This window comes from Dipodomys spectabilis, unplaced genomic scaffold, assembly GCF_019054845.1.
Source record: "Dipodomys spectabilis isolate Male_0828 unplaced genomic scaffold, ASM1905484v1 ptg000207l, whole genome shotgun sequence".
Classification (NCBI taxonomy): domain Eukaryota; kingdom Metazoa; phylum Chordata; class Mammalia; order Rodentia; family Heteromyidae; genus Dipodomys; species Dipodomys spectabilis.
The window spans coordinates 4,694,488-4,701,632 of NW_024870884.1; the positions used below are offsets into that span (position 1 = coordinate 4,694,488).

The 7,145-nt window shown below is 37.8% G+C and overlaps 1 non-coding gene across 1 annotated transcript; it reads left to right on the forward strand.

Annotated features, from left to right (window-relative positions):
• Positions 1 to 766: 766 nt before the first annotated feature.
• Positions 767 to 950, forward strand: LOC122122393. The gene has a single exon (XR_006150154.1). It is a non-coding gene; the product is annotated as a U2 spliceosomal RNA (small nuclear RNA).
• Positions 951 to 7,145: the final 6,195 nt, after the last annotated feature.

Sequence of the window (7,145 nt, forward strand, 5' to 3'; positions counted from 1 at the left end):
TACTCATACCTCCAGAATCTTCAACTTCTGGGCAAACTCACAACTTAAACCCAGTCACTGAGAGGTTCTGCAAAGCACTATGTATGTACTAACTTTGACTAATAAACCATGTTAGCGCTTAGAGCATGGAGAATCTTTATGCAGAGGGAAATTGTATCAGGAAGAAATGCCATAATAGTAATTCTATCAAGAGCATATACATTTTGAATAACAGACTTAGTATAACTATTTCAACTCAGAGAATAGCTCATTACTCAGATTTTTTCACATACCTCAAGAACTTTAGGCTCATCAGTCATACATATTAAGAAAGAAAAGAAAAGAAGAAAGGAAGGAAGGGAGGGAGGGAGGGAGGGAGGGAGGGAGGGAGGAAGGAAGGAAGGAAGGAAGGAAGGAAGGAAGGAAGGAAGGAAGGAAGGAAGGAAGGAAGGAAGGAAGGAAGGAAGGAAGGAAGGCAGGCAGGCAGGCAGGCAGGCAGGAAGGAAGGAAGGAAGGAAGGAAGGCAGGCAGGCAGGCAGGCAGGCTGACTCAATAGAAACCTTAAGAAGATCTCTACTTAATAACGAATGGAAATGAAAAGAGATGCTAATTATTGCATATGTGACTGCTCTGTTAGGCTTACAAGGCTAAGAAAGTCATTTCCTCACATACTTAATGTTTAATAATATTAAAATTATGGGCTAGCAATGTAGCTTATTGTTAGAACACTTGTCTAGTATATCTAAGATCTCCACCATCAGAAAAAAAGAAATTAAACATTAAGCCTATTATTTCTCAGCATTTTGGCTAAGAAAAAGTATAATATTTATTCCTAGAAATGTAATATCCTTGATCTTAGGACATAAAATTATGTTAAATGGATTTTTGGAACAGGGTGTGATACAGGAGATTGCTCCCTCCATACCGTACATTGACATGGTATTATAGCACCATCAGGGAAGGTTCTATACTAAGAAAGATGGAAAAGCTGGATGCCAGTGGCTCACACCTGTAATCCTAGCTACTCAGGAGGCTGATGTCTGAGGATCAAGGTTCAAAGCCAGCCCGGACAGGAAAGTCTGTGAGATTCTTATCTCCAATAAACCACCAGAAAACCAAAGTAGTGCTGTGGCTCAAGTGGTATAGCACTTGCCTTGAGCTGAAGAGTTCGAGAACAGTGCTCGGGCCCAGAGTTCAAGCCCCATGACCAACTGAAGGAAAAAGAAAGAAAGGTGGAAAGATGGAAGGAAGGAAGGAAGGAAGCAAGGAAGGAAGGAAGGAAGGGAAGGGAAGGGAGGGAGGGAAGGAGGAAAGGAGGGAAGGGGGAAGGAAGAAAAAGGAAAGGAGGAGGAGGGAAGGAGAGAGAAGGGGAAGAGAATGAAGGAAGGAAGGAGGGAGGGAAGGAAGAAGGAAGTAGAGAAAAAGAGAAAATTTAACAAAATCTCAATGAGATGTTTAAAAATCCAAATCTCTTAAGTCAATTTTTAAAGGATATAATCATCAGTTAAGACATTATTTGGTCTTATTCATCATACTTAGTTTCATGTACTGTAAAAAGCAGTGCATTTCCAAGAATGAATTAAAACACATACATACTGATATATCATATGACACTAAAAAATCATAAAACGTGATCCTTATATTCTGAGATGAAGCAGGCATTATTGTTACTCATTTTGTACATGAGGAAATTAAATTGCACAATTCCATTATGACTCATATTTTCACCACTTGCATATCCTCTAAATTTGTATTTCTTCTGCTAGATCATTATCCTTGCCTTGCTATTTCAATTGTTGACATAGACAAAACACAGCAGTACACATTTCATTGGACATAAGAGTGGACAAGACTTGTACCCCCAAACTAGGCCTTCTTCTGCATTTTACAGTCGAACCTGAAACTCTGGTCTACATACCCCTCAAAGACAGGCAGATCCTGGGATCACTAAGGATGTAATCAATTTTGCTCCAGCTTCTCTTACCTATCATTAAAATAATTGGTGACCCTCTTGTCATAGCAGCATTTGCGTACCAAATAGTAGCAGCGTCTCTACAAGTATACTAGATGAGTACTTTCATTTTGAATTGAATTTTTAATCATTCTGATTGGTTTTTTAAAAGTACAAGGATAGCTTTTTTCTTTAAAAAATGTACTATATATTTTAATCTTTTCACAACTATCCTTTCAAATTTCAAATGGTAGAAAGGGAATGTAAATGGAAGCAATCTATTCAATATGATGACTGACCAAGGCATAACTTGAGAAAACATAAATGGATTCTCCCACAAGACCTCCAGAAGCTCTGTCCCCCCATCCTAAACTTCTAACAAGCAGAACAAGAATAGAATAGCTAATAAATTATAAATTATAAACATAACTTTGCATTGTTTTTAAGCCCCATCATCTCCAAAAATAGGTGATGTATTATACTTTACAGTTAATTTGGCAAACTATAAAAGAAGATGTGTCTGTCACTCCAAAATATTCATCCACGTAGAGCCTTTATATATTTATAAACTACTTTATTAAATGGCAACTCCTCTGTACAACTAAAGATAGTAGAAAAAAAGAAAAAAGAATGACCTATACAAAACAACTAGTTCTGTATACAATAGGATATTAAGCACTTTCTAAATCTATGAAGAATGAAAAAGATATTTTGAGTATCAGTTTACAACTATATACTTAACATTATACATACTACTTTTGTAAAGACTGATTATTATTATAATCTCTATTATCCAAAGGACAAAATGGGCACAGGCTGGTCTTGAAGTTTGGGACTCAATGGCTCCTCCTACCTCAGTTTCCCAAGTAGCTGGGACTATCAGTGAATGCCACCCAGCCCAGCTAGGTTTAAGAAGTTTTAACTCAAATAAACAATTTGTTATTTACATATTTCATACTCGGTTGTTTTTCAAATCCACACTTGAACCATAGCTGCTGCTGTAGACAACTTCATGAAGTGTGCCTGTCTATGCTCTTTCTCTCCCAAAGGTGTTCAATCACTTACTTTCCATCCCCGATCCCATCACTAACAACATAGCAAGGAATAGCCTTAGACATTCTCTTGGGAACCTAAGGAATACATTCTTGTGACTTGCTGTAGAAATAGAAACTGCTGAATGACAGAGTAGTGGTTTATTACCTAAACAATGCCAGATTGCTTTCCCAAACAGCTGCCACTGGAAGAGTCCTTTTTCTACTTAAAAGTTCACTGAGGGCTGGAAATATAGCTTAGTGGTAGCGTGCTTGCTTCACATGCATGAAGCCATGGGTTCAGTTCCTCAGTACCACATGAACATAAAAAGCTGGAAGTGGCACTGTGGCTCAAGGGTAGAGTGCCAGCGTTGAACAAAAGAAGCTCAGGGGCAGTGCCCAGGCCCTGAGTTCAAGCCCCAGAACTGGTAGGGAAAAAAGAAAGTTCACTGAGGCCTGATACGGACGTACATACAAATAAAACTTGCAATCAGGAGACTGAAACATGAGGATGATTGTGAATTTGAGACCAGCCTATCTGGTGTCAAATATATTTTGGATAAACAAATTGATTCAAATTTTTCTTATTCCCGTGAAGCTGCCATGACCGAGCTAGCCATTTCACTGGCACCACTCTATCGACTATTCAAGCCAAAAGTATTCCAATCTGGAAGCCTTGCCAAATCACAACTTGCACTGTCTTCCTGAAGCCCAGCTTCTTCATGTATACGAGGCGGGGGTAATTATGCTTAGCCTATAGTTTACTGTAAGTATACAGCATGTACTGGGAGAGGCAGGCAAAATCATGGCTATTATTATCAGCCAATGTAGTAATGTTTTCATTACTATATTACAAACATCCTCTCTATCCAGTTGGAATCTGAACTTATTCAGAGTAAAAATCAAGACTTACTTTGTACCTAACCAGGAGCCATTTACATGATAGGAATAAAAAAAAAAAAAGTGTAACTGAAGACTTGAACTGAAGTCCTGAATCTGATTTTCTTGTCATTTCTTCAATCCTTCATTCCATAAACATCTACTACCGATTTAATATGTGCCAAACTCCATGTCTGATTCTAAAGAGCAAAGATGTAATCACAGAGCTTTTTGTCAGATTCTGTAAGAACCATCAGGGGAAAATATAGAAGTCCATCATGAAAGAGAAGTCTTTTACTTATACAAACATTGATCTCAAGCTTATAGTCAAAAAGAAACTCGAACTGGGTGTCGGTGGCTCACGTCTGTAGTCCTAGCTACTTAGGAGGCTGAGATCTGAGAACTGGGGTTCAAAGCCAGTTGGGATAGGAAAGTCCATGAGACTCTTTTCTCCAATTAGTTACCAAAAAAGTCTGAAATGGAGCTGGGCTCAAATGGTAGAGCACTGACCTTGAGCATAGAAGGTCAGGGACAGTGTCCAGTCCCTGTATTCAAGTCCCAGGACTAGCGCATATGTGTGTATGTGTGTGTATACGTGCATGCACACAGACAGACAGAAAGAAAGAAAGAAAAAATAGAAAAAAGTAACTCAAGCATCATACCTTCAATTTGGATTTTCCCTCAGAAGCTGCACAATGCAGAATTGTAACTAAATGCTACATGGGCAAAATAGTTACTGATGAATCACACTGCAGTTATCTTTAAAACACTTTAGGAAACAGTTTTTTTTCAGTTCAGCAGCACACAATTCTTTATTCTACACTGGCACTCAAATTGTCTCTGGTTTGTCTCTTTCTCCTACCAGGTCAGGTTTAAAATGTCTGCAACTGTCAATTTTTCCGTATTTGCTTTCCTTTAATATTATCTGAAAATGACATTAGCATCTTTAATCAAAGAAATACCAAAATAATTTATTTCATATTTTAGAGCTATTATACCAAACACTGTATCATTTTACCTCTGGTTATTAATACATACCATCTAATACTAGAAACAGTAAGTTCATAGAAAATAATTTCCATGTACTTGAAGTTGAAAACACACAACTTTCATAGGATTGATTTGCCCTTGCCCATCCTTTGTGGAAATTGATCTACACAGGATCTTCTCAAGAGGAGAAATTCAGGGCTCATTCCTTTAAATTCTCAAAAAAAAGAAAAAAAGAAAAAAAAAGGTTCCACTTTGGTGCCATTGATCTCATGCTTAGGGTCAAATAGAAACCTCGTTAATTCCTGGAAAAAAAATGTATCATTTTGAATAGATAAATCTATTGAAAAACCTGATTTGCTTACTTTCTAGCATGCTGGGACAAATGTCCATCTGTACTTCAATCTTGACTATAGATTTTGGAAATACTAAACACATTATTTAGAGACCAGTCAGAAGAGAGATAGCTAGCCCTCAAATAGCTGCAGAACTTAATTCTAGTAGACCTTTCTATCTCTAACAGGTGTGCATCAAATATTCAAATGTGTTTAGGGCTTAGAGTGAAGCTTAGTGTTAGAATGCATGTTTAGCCTGTATTAGACATTGGAGAGTTGATCCTTAGCTCTAGGGGTAGAAAATAGTAAAACAAATAGCACAAGAACCTTTAAAAGTTAGAAAGTCATTTAAGATAGTAAAGATAATTTTGTATGTTGACACTTCATGAAAATGAAAAATTACTAATAAGGCTTCAGGCATTGCTCAAGTGATATAAAGTCTGTCTAGCAAACTCAGGGGGCTGAGTTCAAACTCCCATACCTCCCTATATTCCAGTTACTTTAGGATTAACTCAATGTCTCGCTGGCATTGGAATTTGCAAGAATCAAGGGTAGAATTATTTGAACAGCTTGGTGGATATATATACAGGGAATGTTACCTCAGACCTGGTTTAGATCGTTAGTAACCTTGATCAGTAACCTTACAGAAGGATTAGTAACCTTACAGAAGGATAAACTTAATGAGAGTCTGAAGAAGTTATAACAAGGCTACACACGAGATAAGTGTTCACTCTCCAGAATCATCCCCAGGTAAAAGCATTTTCACCAATTGGTAATCATCAATTTTAAAACAACATACTACTGTTTCAGCACTTGATTTATTCAAAAACATACAAATACCCTTTGTAAGCTAGAACTGCACATAGCCTCCTCTTTGAGTTACCTGAATTTCCTATCATGACAACTCATCCAACAAATACATGTATGTAAACACTTTAAGCATTAAAAAACAACAACTATCACCAGATAACCTTTAAGAAAAGAAGTGACTCATTGGAGATAACCAACCTGTGGGGGGAAATCTCTGACAGTCCAGAGCAAAGATTCTTTTTTATCATCAAAATATTATTTTAAGATCACATATACTCACTTGGCTTATGAATCCATTATCACTGTAAGAGGTGGGTGGATTAACTAATGAAAAAAAGAAAAAGAAAAAGAAAAGAAAAGTACTAATATAACCACCAGCACCACAAAAATGCAAACAAACACAGAATCCACAGTGTTTCCTTGGATTCCAAAACACACCCCTGGGCTTTACGTTTTCTGAAGAACAGTGAAGCACATTCCTGCTAAGGAACCTAACAAGCACCACTGTGCAGATTCTGAGACAGATATTTATTTATGCCTTCACAAAGAGAACAAGGAGAACCATGAAGAAGAACAGTCTCACGACAGTCCAGACTACACTCACGCATTCAACCCTGCAGAAACTACTCCTCCAGGACCAGCTGGGTTAGGGATTGCACAGATAGCTTTGTCTCCAGCCAGTGTTTGTTTCCAAACTGTGGGTTTTTCCTTTACATTCACTTGCAATATGGAAGACTTGCTTCCTTTAAAGGAGTCACTGGTTTGAGCCCAGGTCAGCAGATTGTAAAGATGTCCCCAAATCGCTAAAGCAGCAATTGGAGTCCCTCAGTCTTCCCACTAAAGCCTAGCCCAGATGATCTCCTCCTAGAACAGGTTTGATGTAATGCTGGACGTGTCCTGGGGTGACTCTTCATGCTGTCTAAAGAGGAAGTGACCTCTTCCAAAATTACACAGGCCACACTCTTCTCCAAGAAGTAAAATGAAAACTTAGAATCAAGGTAGCAATCAAAGCCAATTGAGTTGACCAAACCTAAGTCTGCTGTGGTGGAACACTTCTTGATTCTATAGCAATGTTTAGAGATGACGACTAAAGGAAAGACATAAAGAATCTAGGTAAGCTATTGTTTCCAAGGCTACTCAAACGCGTACCTCAAAGAAATATACTATTAATCT